General features: G+C 34.7%; 1 pseudogene across 1 annotated transcript in view; it reads right to left on the bottom strand.

Moving 5' to 3' along the window:
* LOC149144269 (aminopeptidase M1-like) overlaps positions 1 to 19,200 on the bottom strand; it is a 133,126-nt pseudogene extending 113,926 nt beyond the window's left edge. Inside the window, exons 1-5 of the transcript XR_016264057.1 lie at positions 18,881 to 19,200; positions 7,639 to 7,784; positions 7,296 to 7,398; positions 3,292 to 3,478; positions 3,016 to 3,109 (exon numbers count right to left, since the gene is read on the bottom strand). The product of XR_016264057.1 is annotated as an aminopeptidase M1-like (transcript). The remainder of the gene's footprint in view (positions 1 to 3,015; positions 3,110 to 3,291; positions 3,479 to 7,295; positions 7,399 to 7,638; positions 7,785 to 18,880) is intronic.
* Between the last annotated feature and the right edge of the window lie 463 nt (positions 19,201 to 19,663).

Raw genomic sequence — 19,663 nt, 5'->3', positions numbered from 1 at the left:
GAAGGTGATCCTAGTTTGAAGTATTAATATGCCCTTAACACTTAAGTATGGTCCACTTAGATGCATTTATGATCTTGGTCCCTAATGAATGGTTTCTTTCACTTGAATTTAAGTTGATTTTTCCAGGTGCTCCAGAGAAACAAAGGCCTAGAGGCCACCCTACTCCACAGGATGCTCGGGCCATACTTACATTTTAGAGAGCATGATGTCTTGGTAAATGTAGCATTGCACATTTTGAGCGAAGTGTTGGATCCTTTGATGACTTGAGCAATTGAGATACAAACTAGAGCACCTCCATGACCCAGAACGTTGGGCTTCTCTTGCCTAGCATGGAGGATTATTGACGATATACTAGTGGACCCAGCATGCCCCCAGGCTAGCTTTGACACCACTTGATGGGCATGCAATGATCTAAGGCCCAAATGAGGATGGTCATCCTTAGGATGATTGAGGAGAGCTTGTTGCACCTGATGGAGCCCTAATGTTGGACAGAGGAAGCACCACGTTGCTTACTTAACACCTATGGAGATGACGTGTGGCACCCACAACTGGATTTAGGACCCTTGGAGTTGTTTTGATGCATGATTTTGGGATTTTTCCTCAAATGGAGGATGCTCATAATGCTCAATGACATTTTCAGCCTTGATTTGGAGCCCAAAAAGGGCATGATGTCATCATATTTTTCGCCCTACGACTCACACCTGTGGGCTTATAATGGCAAATTGTGTTGTAAAAGCTAGTGGTAGGCTTGTAACCCTAATTTAATTTTTGTCCACTCAAAATCAAATTTGTGTAGGGGCTTCTTATTTAGAAATTAGGTGAAGTAGACCTCATATAAATAAACTATCACCTCGCTCATTGGTTCAGTATCACTTCTGGAGAACTCACCCTCTTTTAGAGATTTTGGCCTAGCTTGTTGTCTTTCACTACTTTGTGGAGATGTGATCTTTTGTAGATATTTGGCTATTAGAAACTAGTGCTTGTTGTGGAGATATCATTTTGGGTTAAAGGAAAAAAAAATTCTCGGATATATTGTGAGTACCTTTTCATTGAATATATCTCATGATTATTGCATGTAATGTTGCTAGGTTTTTCTATGTTCGATGTCTAAATGCTTATGTTTATATGAAATGCTTGGTTAATTTTGCATGATTTAATTTGTATCCTCGAACTTTCCTAGAGAACCTCCTAGAGAGCTTTTCTCTAGTTAATTTATCACCATTTAAAATGATAGTATGACTAGCAAGTGAAAACCTAGGATAATCCCCCTTACTGCCCTCAAGGATTTGATATTTTCATGGTTAAATTTCCTTAAGACTCCATCACCCAAGTAGATTGAAGGCATTGGTCTCCATATTGATGGTCAAAAATCATAAAATCTTACATTTTTACCCCCTCCCAAAATTTTGGCCCTTCAAGGCAAGTCGCTAGGGTTAGGGTTTGAGGCCAAATTCAACTAGGGCATGAACATTGCACTGGTTAGAGGCCGTTTCACCTTGCTGAACCGTAAAACACCAAAATCTAGCATTTTGCAAGGTTGGAAGTCCTTCCTTAGGGATGACATCATCAACCTTAGGAAATTCTATGGCTAGAAAAACCCTAATTTAGCACCAAGGCTTTAGCTTAGGGTCAACTTAAGGTTTGTGGATGTTTCTTTTAATTATATCCTTATCAAAAAACCTTTTCTCTCACATTGTATGCCTAGTTGTGCTACTTTGGAGTCATACATCAAAAACCCTAGGCTCCAAGTCCCTTTAGAAGCTGTTTCTAAGGTATGTTATTCCCTGTCTTGTAGAATTGAGCCTTGTCCTTAGCTTGAGTATCTTGGAAAGGCCTTTTCAATTTTCACCTTTAAACCCTGGACCAAGAATATCCTTTAGGTGACCTTAAACTGGGAAGCCTCCCGTGTGGTGAAATTTCACTAAAGAGCAAGAGGTGGATTGCTAAGGTGACAACGGCATCCACCTCATTGTTGTTTCTTGATCTGGATTTTTCCTTGTGAGGCATCTCACAAGACTTCCTATATTTTGAGGCAACGGGGGGCTTGGCTTAATTTTATCACCATGGCACCACTATATTACTCCTTTTTGTATTTTCTTTCATTTTTCTTGATCCTTTTTCTTTAGATTTGCATTTTTAACATAGGACCTTGGGGATGGACCTTTTTAATGTGGTGGATTCATTATTTTTCTCAATCTTTTACATTGGATACTCTTGACCTTTAGCCTCTTTTGGCTTTATTTTGACTTTGGATTACATTTTGCTTGATTTGAGCTTAATGGGTGACATTTGATAAGTCTAACATAAGCAGGGATTATATTTTTTATACAGATGAGATGGTAGTGAGAGGGGAAAAGTGGAAAATGTTTAGATATGGTTAGGATATGTATACACAATTATGTCCCCCCATGGTACACAAGGGAAAATAATAAAACTATTACAACTAAGAAGTGTTATAAGATCTTAGCAGCATTTATCACTTTCATGACAAGGTCAGAAATTATAACACCACTTCTAGATAAGAAACCTTCACACAAAACCATAAAACATCAACTGAAATAAGCATAACCATCTATGTGAACACATATCATCTGAGGTGAGAAAACATAGGAGCTGATATACCATGGTAGAGACATCTAAAGATGTGGATGTTGTAGGGCTGGAAGAACTTGAAGATCACGTCTGAATTGGTAGATACGAGCATGAGAGCTCATCCAAGTAGCATCAATGCAACACTGGGAGGGCGGTCAGGAAGTAGTTGCCCTTGAGGGGGCAACAAGTAGTTAGCTCAGGCTGCAATGGAAATGTGGCTTCACTAATAAAGCTCAGAATATCTACCATGCATGTTTCCAAAGGTCATACAAATGAGAAAAAGTCATCAGGCTTCAATCTGTATTGAATAAGATAATAACATTTCAAAGTATCACTTAACGGAAATGGAAGAGACAATACTGAAGATTTCAGGACAAATGTCAGCCATAAAAGAGCACCAAATAATTTTGGAATTCTACTTACTCAGCATAATATGGAAGTGTTCGTACTGCAACATCCAGAGCAAACATCCCTTGGTTGGTCTTACCAACCTGACAATACACACGAACTTTGTTTCCTGCAATGAACCACAACATAGAATACTTCACGTGTAGGACTGACAATCTATATACATTCGATGAAAGCCTGATTTCGACTTACATTTGTACATGTATTTATGTATATGTTCCTTGTACATAATATGTATATACATGAAGATCTGATGTAGTTGTTCCTCATATAATGTGTATGTACACACACCTGCAGTAGTTGTCCGTTCTATATACTCAAATTCCCCCACAACGATTGCCACCAAGTACGTTGACATGATACGTGATTCCTGGAAACTGACTCTCCTCAAATTTCCATCAGACTTTTCTTCAAAAACTGGCATAGTTGACAAAACTACTCGGTCAACAGGAGCACATACCGTTATTTTAAATGTTGCCTGTCAGAAACACAATTGCATTACTATAATTGATGTTAAACAGAAAACATAGACATTTTCTTAGAAAAAGAAAGTAATAAGACTGACAGTCACCTTTTCAGGGTTCCACGACTATTTCTCAAGCCTCTATTTGTTTTTATCTTCTCCCATTTCAAATTTGCGGAGACTTTTTCATAATTTACTCAAAAACCAATGTTAGTCAAGGATGAAAGAGTTATGATTTTGATTGTGTTGTAGACAGTGTAAAACCAAAATTGACAAATCCATATCTATTCTAAATAAATACCGGTGAAGGATTCTAAGAAGTAACCTGCAGAATTCTGCAAATGAATCTTGCAAATTTGAAATTTCAAAGAATATTTTTGAGGTGTGTGCTTCTGACTATTTGAACCAATATTCACCCAAAATAATAGGGGAAATATGCATATTGATATGGACAACAATAAAGATGCACCTCTTCTTGCATGAGAATGACAATTCTATGTGCCTATATTAAGGGAAAGATGAGAGCACAGGAGGTCCAAACTCCTAAAACAAGCTCTTAGAAAATATAATATAAGATAATGTATCAATGTCCAACAAATGATGAAAAAGTCAGTCAACGGGACCATGAACTACCATCAGTGATGATCTTATGTAAAAGTGCACTAGGCTGCTCCGAATGCAAAATAAAAAACATAAAAGAGAGAGTCAGTGAAAGTGACCTGCACAAAGAAGGCATATAAAAAGAAAGAAGCTCCAGCAAATGTCACGAGGTTAGGAAGAGGAAGTGGAAAGAGAGGAGGGAGTATTTACAGCCAAAATAACTACCAAGAATTCACTAATACATTGTGTGATAATGTTGTTAGATGAAAGTCCAAGAATAGTAGGCGATGTCATTGGCCCTAGGAGGAACCTAAGTGCCACGGGTAGGGATTTCTTCTAACACTAGGGCCAAAGGAATAAATCTTGTAATATGGTCATGGCTCATGTTAGACCATCAAGCAGATCCAAGTTAATGACGGGAACTCATATGTGACCTCACCATAACTCAAAAGGCCATAGCATGAGGCATTATACAAGCTCTTAGAGGTATGGTCCTTGTTGACCACTGAAGTAAACTTGAAGACTCCATGCCAAAGGATATTTCAGAGCATTCCTGCACTTACGGAGTTCCGGATTTCATCAGGGCTTCTAACCCCCTTGTTTCTTCTCTTTTTCTTCATTGTACTTAGATTCCGCAGCCCTATGGGGGTATTGTAAATATGATGCTAACATGATGAAATAAAGCCATGTAATAGGCCTAGGTAGCTTAGGACTTTGCTATCAATTGAATTCATTCTAAGGAATTTTTTCACTAAATATATATTTGTGCTTTTTAGTGTTTAATAATTAATTGAGTTTTTTCTCCCAAACATACCTCAAAGCTAGAGTGTGGCTTGATTGTAAGGCCTTAAGTGAGTCATAGTAATTTCGCAGAATTTGATTAGGTCTAGATATCATTTTTTAGATTATTAAAATTTCCTGCAGGACGAGAATTTTAATAATTTTTTTATGTAAATTGTAATAAGTGATGTCTAGAGAAGTTGTAAGGGGTATAAGTAATCAAAATTAGACCTCAACACCTTAACTTTGTACTAAAGCACATTTTGAGGGGTGAAAAATCATTTATAGATCCCCAAAACCCATTTTTCCTTAGTCCAGGGGAAAATGTGGCGATAAAATAACCCATAAATAAATAAAGTGGAGAAAAATAAAAATTCCCACATGCCAGAATGATGTGGAAATGATGTCAAGTCAAAGATGTTAGTTTTTGTAGCATCGGAGGTGTTATAGTCTCACAACTTTGTGGAGAGGCTAAAACACAGGAGTTCTCCATAACCCAGAAAACGTTTCTGGAAATTCCACATAGAAGTGTCTCAATTATATTATTAACCTATTTTTAATATTTCCTAAGTCTAAACTTAGGAAAAGAGGTTAATTTATCAGCGTTAACTGAGAAAGGTGTGAATCGTCTAGAAATTCACACAGATTAGTTGGGAAATAATCTTAGCCATCAATTGCAATTTAATCTTGGTCCTTGGAGCCCCAACAGAATATTATAAGAGGAGGTCGATGGGTAGATGGAGAAAACACACAGAGAGTTCAATTTTCCAGAGAGCAGCAGTCAGTTGCCAGAAAAGTTTGAGCTTCAGAAAAGAAGTAAAGACAGAGAGGGGTAGGGATAGTGAAGCCAGAGAAAAAAATTTCAGATCTTATGAGTACCTTACAAAGAGGCCGAGATTTTCTCCAGGAGGCTGCGCAAATTCAACACAAAAGCCTCAAGTAGGAAGTTTGATTTTGCTGGGGTGAAGATGGTTATCAGTTCCAGAGGCTGGAAGATATTTCTAGAGTGTCAGAGAGACAATTTTCCAATCAACAATAGGTAGGAAGACTTGATTTACATAAGTTTCAAGTTGCAATGTTTAAGGGACTGTGCAGAGGTGACGCAGGGCTAGATGGATAGCTTGCTTTTCAAAGGTCAGACAATGTCGGGATTGTTGGGAGTGAGGGTAATTTCCCTCAGGTAATTTTTGCCAATATTTTCTCTACAAGATTTCCATTTTTCGGCATCCAGATTGTACTCAAATTATTTCACTGTTGCTTAATAATTAAGACCCTCATCTATTGCACTGGTTTTCCCAAGTTGGGTTTTTCCAAGGACATTTGTCCAAAAATAATTGTGTCAACTTTTATGTGTGTGTGCTAGAATGTTTCTTAGTTTCCAGCGCTATTATTTTCCGCAATATTTTTTTTGAAGATTGTTGTGTTTATTTCGTTGTTGTTGTAGCAATAGATTGCTAATTTAATTAACAGTTAGAAGAAATAATATTAGTTGCTGCAATAGGATTTCAGTAGTGAAATTTTCACAAAAGAGAAGTGTGAGAGATGATTTGGCACATGATTCATCACATGAGTTAATGCACACATGGAGTTCGATTTTGTGGGCCAGATTTGGGGCTCGTTTTTCTTATATGGCACATCAAAATCTATGTGAGGAGGTCAACGAATATCACAAGATTAGTTGGTGAGGAGTTTTTGCGAGTGTGTCTCCACACTTGGCATGAACACTCCACACTTGTGCATCCATCTTCAGTTCAGCCTACACGTAGTTCTAGTCTAGCTTTAGGAATTCTTTTGTTGAGAAATCTAGGGAAGTTAGATTAGGGTGATCTTTCTTACTTTAATAACCGCTTGTGATTTTCTTTTACTTAACTTGATGTACTTGTAATTAGCTTCTTCTTTCACTTGATTATTATTGTGTTCTTATCATCAAACAACTACCAAACTATGAAGATCAACGAGGCAAGAGGACACAAAATATAGGCTGCTAGCCAGTGCCAAAACTTCTCCCTTTGTGAGTAAAACCCACAAGAATTCTTCTCTTCTTATAGAATCTCCAAATGACGAATTCCAAGACCTAAGACCCTTGACAAAGACCCTCTAGGACCAAATCAACCTTTCCTCAGATAAACTTTCTTCTTCAAAGTCTACCCAAGTCAACTTATTCACAGTTAGATTTTGATGATCTTCATAGATTGTTGAGAAAATTAGGATTTAATGCCAAAACATAAGGTATCAATGCAATAGATGTAAAATTTAAGAAACCCGTTGTTTGAAGAGAAGGAAATTTTCAAATCTCTTCCACTATAAGTGATGTTACTATTGAGTATTAGAAAAACATATACATTTTATTATGTTTCCACTAATGCCTTTCTTTGCTAACAAATTTATCATAATAACACTTACGGAAATTACCAATTCATAATGAGAAGCATGGGAATTTTTAATATTGTACCTTGTAAGAAGGTTCATCCCAACAAGGAAAACACCTTCGAGCATCTGTTGGCTCAAACTGAGTGACTGCCATATTCCTTTTCTCGCCATTGATCACATATGTGCTGAAGCATGTAGGTTAACTAATCAATGCAACTGCTTTTGATTGGAAGTTTGAAGCATTCATAACCTAACATTCTAGTGGAATTCATTGTCACATGAGATTATGTTTTACTAGATTTACATTTAATTTTTGTTATAGTAACCATCTTTGAGCATTGGAATTTTCCCTGATTCTTTGCAAACATCTCAATTTTGGAAGAAACAAGCATCCTAAAAAAATAAAAATTAAACAATATGTGTACCTTCGATAAAATCCCTTCATCTGATCATTCAAAGTACCCTGAAATTCAATGTCCAAAATTCCCTCTTCACGTGGCAAGGTTTCATTGAACTCCAACACCAAAATCTCATCTTTTGCATCAATGCTAACATTGGATGGATTTACCACCTACATGAAATAAGGTAATTTTGTAAGAGGATAATGTAGCAAGGCAAATAATCCAAAACACTATATATTTTTATTGGGAAAACAAAATAATAAATACCATATAAATTGGCACACATATTGTTAGTTCTAAAGACATTAAATCAAACTCTTTAAATTTAATAGTGTATATCCTGATCTATATGATTAAATCTAGATCTAAAAACATTTAGATTTAACTATATATATCTCAACTTATATCATGTTTATTATTGCGTTGAAATAGATATTATTTTTTATTTATAACAATCAAATATAATTATTTAGTTATAAAATACCATGCACATGCATTTGGGTTGTTTTTTTATGTTTTTGAATAGTAAAATATAAATAATACTTATTAAAGATTATTATAGTAAAATGTAGATAATGCTTATTAAAGATTATTAAAGTTAAGGGGAATCTAGGCACTAGAATGTTATGCTTAATGGCAAATCTTTATCATATTGGTGGAAGATGAAATACTAAATTAATTTATATGAGAGAACAATGAGAACACATTCAGTTCAATGAAATATGCTATAGCCTTGGATTTCTTAAAAACATCGTCTAGCAATCTTTTAACCCATTAAATAATCTTGATTATTAAGCTAAATGGTATATGTTTTAATGACGAAAGTGTACTTTATAAGTAACAATATTAGACATTTAACAAAGAAACTTAATTAAATTTTAAAGTTAATTTAAGAAAATGTGGGAATATTAAGATTATCATTTTTTTTTTTTAATTTTTACATTTATATTTTGTATTCATTTTTTTTTAATTTTTATTATAACATTTTTTACTTTATATTTTTTTATTCATAAATAAATATAATACCTCTAATTTATAAATATAATATAATTAAGTTTTAGAAATGAAAAATTAATTAATCATTTTATAGTTTTTTTTTTCACAAGTACAACGTTTTGTATTTAATATGAGAAATATGCATATACTGTCAATATTCTCAACATTAGTCATGTTACTCTCCAAATTGAATTTGGAAGGAGAGGATTCCATTCTTTCCTCTCAACCATCCATAATAACCTTAAAATTCATCATATAAACTTATATATATAATTTATTTTTTTCTTTTAAAATATTTTTACGCAGAAATATAAATAAACTTATTTTACTTTAAATTTTAAATCTAAACCATATCTACTATATTAAAATGATCAAAAACAAACTTTACACGTTTTAAATTTACCATATTATATAATAAAATAAATAAAAATGAAACTATAATAAATAGATAATTTAAGGCTTCCCAATGAACTAAAAACCCCTACCAACTCACATCCATTTTAAAATTACAATTTGTCAAATAATCAAAAGATTAGACAATAAATCTAATAAATAAAAAACAAAAATAAAAGCATATCATTATCATAATTTATTATTTTCCATTGTAATAATTTATTAAAGGGACATATTTTATTGAGATTTTGAAAGTGTTTTTTCTTTAATTTAAAGGAAATATTGTTGAGAAAACTCATAAAACATTGTTTTTACCCTGCAATATTCTATTAAAATAGTTTTTTTTTTTGTCAAAATTGTTATAGCTTAAATTTTATTATTATTTAATTTTATATTATATATTAATTTTTTTATATTAAATTATAAAAAACCATATATTTGATCTTAAATAAGATTCATCTTATATACAAATCTAATATGAGTTAAGAGGGATCTAATTTATTCACTTGCAAATTTTTTTACGAGGCAACATTATTTAAATGTTTTATATAGTTATTTAAATTTTTTTTAATATATATATATATATATATATATTGATCTACATAGAAAAAATTCAACTTTGACGACGGACAGAGTTACACATCATACTGGACAGACAAAGTTACACATCATATTGAGTTTTAGAATGAGCCTTTCAGCTCAATTATTAAAAATAGTTTAAATTTCTACCATTCACTTATTAATTATTGATAATTAAATTAAAATTTTAGAAACTTTATTCCAAAATAAACGTATCTATTAACTTAATAAATAATTATATTTTTAATTCTATTAATAAATAATTATATATACATAAGTATTCATTATTTTCTTATTACAAATTATATAAATAAATATTTATTACGTATATAGAAGTCTTTCGGATTAATCACATAATCATTAATTTATCGATGTTTCGAACTAACTAATGTGGTTTAGCTGTTGAAAACTAATGGTTGGTAAAGTAGTTAAATTAGTTAAAAAGGGTAAGTAAACTAATAAAATAATGAATATAAATCAAATAAATATAAATTATTAAAATATTATAAATTGCTTTAAAAACTAGCAGTTAGGATTAAATAAATGTTATATTGATTTTAAATATTAATTAAGGTGTTAAAATAATATATATTTATTTACAACTATTTGTTTTTAAAATACTTTATTTATTATATCAAAGCCTTTAAATCTACTCTTGAGTCAAAATTCTATTTTAATGCTTTAATAATTAATTAAAGATTATTAGTTTATAAAAATCCTCGGGGCTACCTTAATCAAATATATTCATAAGATTAAGGAAGAGAACCCAAGTTAAAGAGATCAAATTATAAAAATGAAGAAGGGGGGTTATTAATTAAAAATTAAATATAAAATTATATACAATTCTTAGATATATTAATAATGCTCAAAATAAAAGTAAGAGAAAGACTCAAAAATTCATAAAATTCATAAAATTAATAGGGGAACATGGTAGAAACATAAAATGAATGAAAAGGAGGAAACAAGAAAAAGAAAATGATTCATGAAATCAATCGAAAAAAAAGAGCTAGAGATAAAAGTAACCAAGGAGAGGAGCGGGAGGAATCAAGAAATGAGAGTCGGAGTCCAGCTCTTACTTAGTTTCCACCCGTCATCCCTATTAAGATTTTTGGCATGTCTTTCAATCTCAATTGCTTCCCTAAGCTTCCTATGGTGGAAGTGATCTACCCTGGCAATGACTTTGGACTCTTCAATGCAGACATGGTGATTTGTTTTCTCTGCATGCTCGGCTAGGGCTGATGAGTGGGATTGATTGTGTCTAATATCTGCAGCATGCTCATGGATTCTCTGCCTAATAGACCTACCTGTTTCCCCAATATAGGGAATACCACAGGAACAGGGAACAAGGTAGACGCCCTTCATATCTTTAGCGTGAACAAGGTCTTTAACAAATCCTAGCGAATTCCTAATGATATGGAGAGGTCTGAATGAGGAAGCGACATTAGTCTTCCTAAGGATATCTAAGAATTGTATATAACATTATTAATATATCTAAGAATTGTATATAATTTTACATTTAATTTTTAATTAATAACCCTGCTTCTCCATTTTTATAATTTGATATCTTTAACTTGGGTTCTCTTCCTTAATCTTATGAATATATTTGGTTAAGGTAGCCCCGAGGATTTTTATAAACTAATAATATCTAATTAATTATTAAAGCATTAAAATAGAATTTTGACTCGAGAATAGATTTAAAGGCTTTGATACAATAAATAAAGTATTTTAAAAACAATTAGTTGTAAATAAATATATATTATTTTAACACCTTAATTAATATTTGGGGTTTTGGATTGATGGTGAATGGGTGCACTGTTAAGGCATTCCTTGCGATAGGCCACCGGTTCAAATCATCTGTGGGTGCTTAGATAGTATTAATTAGTAAAATATATATATATATATATATATATATATATATATATATATATATATATATATATATATATATATTTATAATATTTTCATATTATTTATTTATTTTTATTTATATTCATTATTTTATTATTTTACTTACCTTTTGTTGACACCTAATCCGAAACGGATGGGTGAACTGGACAGTCATCTAGAAGATGAACTGATCCGTTTTATTTTTGTATATAAACATGAGTTAGTTAATGAATAAAATCATCAGTTCTTTTCTCCCGCTCAACCTGGAGTTACCCTGGCCTGACATGGTATCAGAGCTCAGGTCCCAGTCCCTAAAATAGTTGTAACTCCTGTCTTGAGAGCTGCTCTGACCTTGATTCCCTGGCTCTGCCTCTGCCTGGCCTGACTGCCAGAGACTGCGCATTTTTTTGTATAAATGTTTGCCTGAATTCGCTGCCCCTCTGACCTGAATTCGCTGCCCCTCTGACCTGACAACGCATCTGTGCATCCGTTTTTCTTGAGTACGCTGACATATCAGAGCTGCCCCTCTCTGCGCATACCTGAATGTATCGGTTATGCCTGACATTGTGCAGTGAACGTGGAATACGCTGTTGAATGTGACCTTCGGTTTCCTTGCACTGTTGTGACAAATAATTTTTTTCCTCTCGCCACTCTGAATGAGGGTTCCTTCCTGGAGAACTGGGTTCACGCCTCTGTGGTTCATTCTCTGTTTTCTGATTGCATAACTGTTTGAAGACCCCTTTGCACCATTGATAAGCTCATCTGCAAGGCACTCAGCTATCGTTTTTATATTTCGGAATGCACTGTCTCGCGCACCTGTGGTGAGCAGAAAGATTGCTTGATTTACACGTCTCAAAGGAGATATATCAACTGCTTGACGTCGAACAACACCAGCTGAACCAATTCGAGTAGCATCTTCTTTTGGACCGCTGTTTATGATGGCATCTCCGACTTCTCTTGTTATTTAGCTGCCCAACCAAATCTGTGATACGTGGTTTACCATTTTCTTTTCTCAGTTGCTTCTCAATTGACTTAGGGTCAGACCACAATTTTGAACTATAGCTGGACTGTAAGTGGATCTGATACTATACATTTTTTGTATTCGGTGACCATGGCGTCGACAGCAGGGTTCGAACCTGCGCGGGGGGGGGTTTGACCGAGGTGAGCCTCCGCTATTTGCTTGAAAATTTTGGCATCTATACATTAGCTTGCCACATTGCTCCTTTTTGGGTTCTGTGAAATGCTAGTGGGCTGCGGATTTCTTTAGGTTGGGTATTCGAATTCCGGCAGTTTGACCGATGGTATCAAGTGGTGCCTGACGGTGTTTTGAGGCTTGTTTCTTTGAATAACACGTTTGTAATGTGCAAGCTGTCATCCAGCAGCGGAACAAGTTATTGTATGACTCATATTATAGTATATACTTGGAGCGGAGTTTTATATATTGCGCTGTTTTTTTTTAACAGTTTTTGCATTGATATATATTGAAGTGATATATGTTGAAGAGATCCCTTAGCGCCTTTTTTTTTCTCAAAACACAGTAGTGTGGCAGTGATATAAGAAATGGTGATGCTGATGCAAATGTTAGAAGAAAAATTAAATGCATAAGGCTATGATATAAGGATTTTTTTTTTTTCAACAGAAGTCTTTTGGCAGAGATATTTTTTTTTTTTACAGAATGCATTCAATCATTTCTATGGTAGGAATAGTTCTCACTGGCAAGGAGAACTATTCAGAATGGTCTCGAATGGTAAAACACACCCTCGTCTACAATGAGTTGTGGAAAGGAGTGTGTGTCGGAGAAGAAGACAAAGACCCAGTGCAGCCTACATCAGACAAAGAACTCGCCATTTGGGAAAACAAGAACAGCAAAGCCTATGCATTGATCGCAGCATCTGTAAATGAAGAAGTAAGTCGTCATATTTCATCCTATTCCACTGCCTTTGAAGCTTTACAAAAGCTGAAAGAACTCTATGATACACATTCTGCACTAGAAGTTGTTCAGCTCATGATTAAACTCTTCACTCTTGAACTGAAAAATAATGATCCTCTTGCTCTTGCATCTGAAATAAAGTCTATAATGCATGATATTAAATCCACTAAGGTTGAGCTGGATATCTCTCTTATTGCCTTTCTCAAAGCACTCTATCCTACCTACTCCAATTATCTTGAGTCTTTACAAGCAAATGGAAATCTTAAAGATATAACCTTTGACTCTCTTGTGAAAAAGTTTGCTGAAAGAGAGAAAGCCTTTGGAAAGAAAACAGTCCCTGAATCTTCTGAAGAGACTGTTTGCCTTGCTCATAAAGAAAAGCATCCTGCTCAAGATTCTACAAGAGGAAGAGGTGGACGAAGAGGAAGAGGAAGATACTTCAGAGGCAGGGGGGGCAGACATCCTCAAGCAGAAAAGGCAGATCTGCATTGCATTCGCTGCAAACGAAATGGATCACATGATGCTTCTACATGCAAGCTACCATGGGACAAAGTTGAGCAGAGAAGAAATCAGCAGAAAGGTAAAACTGATGACACAGACAAAGGTAAAGCACCTGAATCCGCTCACTATATTGAGGCACAATGTAACATTGGAGTAAATGAAGATTTGTTTAATGCTTCACTTGCTTCTTCGAAAAATGACTAGTTGCTTGATTCAGGAGCAACCTGTCATATGACTCATAGGAAAGATTTCTTTGAAGATTTCACTGACAATGTTGATGGAGCAGTATACTTTGCAGATCAATCAAAAATCAAGCCATCAGGGCTTGGCACAATCAGGCTTAAACTGCCTGGTCTTCCAGACTTTCTTCTGGATCATGTTCTATATCTCCCACAGCTCAAGAGAAACTTGTTGTCCCTGGTCCACATCCGCCAGCAAGGTCACTCCATTCACATGTTTGATGGCAAGCTTGAGGTAAGAAAGGCATCTGACCACTCACTTGTCATGAGGGGTATAGAAGAAGAAAAACTTCTTAAACTGCAAGGAACCTCTGCTCATGCACAACATTTCTCATATATTTCTCATCATGAAGAAGGTGCACTTCCATCAAGTTTATTATGGCATGCTAGATTTGGACATTTAAACTATGATAGTCTCCGCTTGTTGAAGAAAAATGGTGTTGCTGGTTTGCCTACCATTCCTAGAAAACATAAACAATGTGATGCTTGCATTCTAGGAAAGCATAGCAAACAGTCTTTTCATGATTCACATTCAAGAGCACATAGGAAGCTTGAACTTATTCATTCAGATTTATGTGGTCCAATGCCTGTTCCTTCTGCAAATGGAAATAAATATATCATGACATTTGTTGATGATTACACCAGAATGTGTTGGGTTTATTTTTTGAAGAACAAATCTGATGCTTTTCAAACATTCACGAATTTTCATAAATGGATTGAAAATGATGCACAATCTCATATTGGGTCTATTCGCACTGATAATGGAAAAGAATATACATCAAATGAATTTGAACACTATCTTCGCCAACATGGGATTAAACATCAAACAACTGTGCCTTATAATCCTCAACAGAATGGTGTAGCTGAAAGAATGAACAGAACAATTTTGAATATGGTACGATCCATGCTTTTCTTCAAAAATGTAAAGACAATGTTTTGGGCTGATGCTGTTCTATGTGCTGCATATATAAAGAATAGATGTCCATCTAGTGCTATAAGAAACAAGACTCCTTATGAATTGTGGTATGGACATGTTCCTTCGGTAAAACATTTCAGGATTTTTGGTTCCACCTGTTATGCTTTAATACCAAAGGTACATAGAAACAAACTTGGTGCTAGAAGTCGTAAGTGTATCTTCCTGGGGTATTCAAACACATCTAAAGCATACCGCCTCTATGATGAAGTAAATAAAAAGTTTGTTCTATCTAGAGATGTCATTTTTCTTGAATCATCCAAATCTGACAGTGTTGTTGAGCGGCAACTTGATCGCTTGGATAGATTCACAAAACCGAAATCATTCCAAGAGTTTGATAATCAGATTCCACATCTTGAAGGGGGGATTCCTATACTAGATCAACATGTGGAATCTCCTTCTGAAGAACAATCTCCCCTGCATGACACTCCAACAACGGATGATGCTTTAAGTGATGTAATTGATAGAATTGGGAGACTTAATCTTGATTCAGTCCCAACTCAATCAATAGAACAACCTGGACCATCTCAGAAAGGTCCCCCAAAGTGGCTGACAAAGACACTTGAAAGTGTTCATCCTGATGAAATTGGAAAAACAGGAACCAGAAATACAAACCGACAAGATGGAGGTGATGTAGATAACTCTAATTCACCTGTTGATATGGATGTTACTTATGATTGTGAATTGAACTTGTCTACAGATTTTGAACCAAGTTCCTTCAAAGAAGCTGCTTCTCATGATGAATGGAAAGAATCGATGCAGAAGGAGTATGATGCCCTCATAAAGAATGGCACTTGGAAGCTGGTTGATCCTCCATTTGGAACCAAACCAATTGGCTGCAAGTGGGTCTACAAGAACAAGTACAAAGCTGATGGCTCACTTGACAAGCACAAAGCTAGGCTTGTGGCAAAAGGTTTTGTACAGAAGGAAGGGGTCGATTATGAGGAAACTTTTGCTCCCACAGCAAAATGGGCCACCATCCGAACATTCTTTGCACTAGCTGCTCAGAACGGTTGGAAAGTCCATCAAATGGATGTAAAAATTGCATTCTTGAATGGAGATCTAAAAGAGAATGTTTTTATGTCCCAGCCTGAAGGATTTGTTGTGAAAGGACATGAACACAAAGTATGCAAACTTGTGAAGTCCTTGTATGGCCTCAAACAAGCACCACGAGCCTGGTATGAAAAACTAACTGAGCATCTTCTGAAACTCAACTTCAATCATTTTGATCTTGATGATGCAACTTTATTTGTCAAGAAAGTTGGCAAAACAGTTGTATATCTTGTGGTATATGTAGATGATCTTTTAATGATAGGGAACAATGAAAGCTATATTGCATCCATAAAGAAAAAATTAGGAAAATTTTTTGAAATGACTGATTTGGGCTATGTTCATTACTATCTTGGCATTGAAGTAACCCAACATCCAAAGTCCATATTTCTTTCTCAAAAGAAATACATTGGAGATTTGTTAAACAGATTTGGCATGACAGAGTGCAATCCCCTTTCTACTCCAATGGAACAAAACTTGAAGCTCACATCTATTGAAGGAAAGGAATTTGAGGATGCAACAAAGTATAGACAGCTTGTAGGAAGTCTCATCTACCTCACTACTACCAGACCAGACATTTCATTTGCTGTTGGAATCCTCTCCAGGTTTATGCAAAAGCCTTGTGAGGGACATTGGTCTGCTGCAAAAAGAGTTCTAAGGTACTTGAAGGGAACTCAAGACCTTGGAATCAAGTATACACAGGTGGACGACTTCAACTTGATTGGATACTCTGATTCAGACTTCGATGGAGACAAAGAAACTGGGGTATCTACTTCAGGATATGCTATGAGTCTTGGATCGGGAGCTGTCTCCTGGAGATCACACAAACAATCAGTACCAGCAGATTCCACAACAGAAGCAGAATATGTGGCAGCAGCTGAAGCAACGAAAGAAATTGTGTGGCTCAGGAAAATTCTTGAAGATTTGCAGGGAAAACAAATACAATCAACTCCACTCATGATTGATAACACATCTGCAATAAAGTTGGCCAAGAACCCAAAGTTCCATGATCGTACTAAGCACATCAATACTAAATATCATCTGATCCGACATCATGTTGAGGCCAAAACAATCCATCTCCATCATTGTTCCACAAACGAGCAAATTGCAGACATCTTCACCAAAGCACTTGGAAGAGAAAAGCTTGAAAGATTCAGAACGATGCTTGGACTCACCAACATCCCTTCAGATTAAGGGGGGGAATGTTGACACCTAATCCGAAACGGATGGGTGAACTGGACAGTCATCTAGAAGATGAACTGATCCATTTTATTTTTGTATATAAACATGAGTTAGTTAATGAATAAAATCATCAGTTCTTTTCTCCCGCTCAACCTGGAGTTACCCTGGCCTGACACCTTTTTTAACTAATTTAACTACTTTACCAAAAACTAGTTACTCTGGGCAATGATGCATCCTTACTATTTATTCCTTGAGATTCAAGGATTCTTCACCTCACCTTGTCCTGCTGATGGACCACATTAGTTGGTAGTTGGTTCGAAACTTCGACCAATTCATGATTATGTGGTTAATCAGAAAAGCTTCTATATACATTATGGATCACAAAAGTCTTAGATCTAACAAAATATTTATTACTTTTTTATTTAAATTTAATATTTTAAAATTATAACTAAAAGTAAATCATTATTATTAAATAGTGAAATTAACATTTTTTTTCAGAATTATAATTATAATTATAAAACTAAATTTAATATATATATATATATATTTTTTTCAATAGATTTTTATTATTATTTTAATAACATATCATAAAATTATAATATATTATAAAATGAACATCCAATTGAGAATAGAAGAACATAAAGCACTAGGTAACATTAAGGAGTAGTTCTGCAACAAACTAAATTATAATTTTCAAATTAATCTAATCATTCCACATATTATTGATATTTTCACCTTCTTCTTTTTATGGCTTTAGTTAACTTTCAAGATTTTTCTACTTAACTTAAAATATAATATATATAATATATTATATGATTCACTTGGAATTTTTGAAAATTATTACACAATGTATTATATGATAAAATCTCAGTGACTAAATCTTTTTATATATATAATTAGTATATAAACATTTCAGATAAAAACATCAACATTATTTAATAATCTAATTCTCAATCTGACAAACCATTACAATTTTTTTAACATTGTATAATATAATATCATTTTAATTAAAAATATATATAAAATAAAAATTAGCCATAATTTTATTTTAATTTAAAAACTTAAATTTAAATTTAAATCTAATTTATAGATTTCAATTTATAATACATCTATATTTTTCCTTTGAAGTTGAAGTATATATATAATATGTTATCCCAAGAGCAGATATTATTTAGCGACATCTCTAGTCAACAGAGACGCAATAAAATTCACCCATGGGCCATTTCCCCTTCCTCCGGAGAATTGCACTGGGTGGCGCCAATTGTGCCAATAACACTGAATGACGACCCCATCGCCTAATGACAACCAATAAATCCCATGTTATCAGGGTTTATCAGGTTTTAAATAAATGGTTGCTGTATTTCCCATCGTTCGATTTTGCTAAAGTCTAAGGCCGAAATCGAACGATAGGCATATACAACCAAGGTTCATTTAAAACCAATAGCATGGGAAATATGTCTGGCCATCGACCAATTGCAACATAATAACTATTGCGAATTGCTAAGCAGCTGAACTCTTAAATTCGATATTATTTACCTTCCCTGAAGCGCTGCTCCGGAAACGGACCGAACTGTCCGCGATCACCAAATCGGAGGCATTGAGAACAAGATACTTCGTATCTTCGAGGACATTCAACGTTACAGCCAATTTGCCGCCAAATTTACAGGTATCCAAATCAGGCTGGAGCTCCAGGTCATAACGCCGTGGAACTGCAAACTTGGGCAATCTCACCAGGTTTTCAAACATTTTGCTAGCGGGGGTATTTTTCCGGCGCCTCTGTAGCAACGATCTTATGACGAAGAACGCCCCAATCACCAATGCCCCTGCAGCTACAGTGCGAAGCGTCATTTGAAAAAATTCAGAAGCTCTTCTTGAACACCAAAAAAATCAAAACAGGCAAATCTTCAAATGAAACAATTCACCGCTGGCAAAACCTATGTGGACTGAGACCTGTGGAGGCTTCATAATAATATAAAAGCGGGGTTACCAGAGCCGGTGCGAATTCAGTGCAATGATCTTCTTTATTCTTTTCCCCCGACAAGGGTTTTCAGGTCTCTGAGAAGTTCTTCGGTTATGAAACGAAAGTGTGGCAAAATAAAATAGGGTTTTCTCTGAGGAAAAATCGAATCACTAGACTGAATAAAAGTTCGATTGACGTGACAAAATAAATGAAGGTTCGAAGGCAACGCAGAATGTGTTGTACAAGAGCAGAGTAATGATGTGAAACAAATTCCAAACACGACCGCAATTTTCATCGCTAGCAGGTATCTTCGAATTCCAACGTCGGCCATCTGATCTTCTTTATTCTTTTCCCCCGAC

This window comes from Pinus tabuliformis, chromosome X (genome assembly GCF_031772625.1).
Source record: "Pinus tabuliformis cultivar Carrire ecotype Pingquan chromosome X, CPIR1, whole genome shotgun sequence".
NCBI lineage: Eukaryota > Viridiplantae > Streptophyta > Pinopsida > Pinales > Pinaceae > Pinus > Pinus tabuliformis.
The sequence above is the reverse complement of the archived record's forward strand: the minus strand, read 5'-3'. Positions and strand labels throughout refer to the sequence as shown.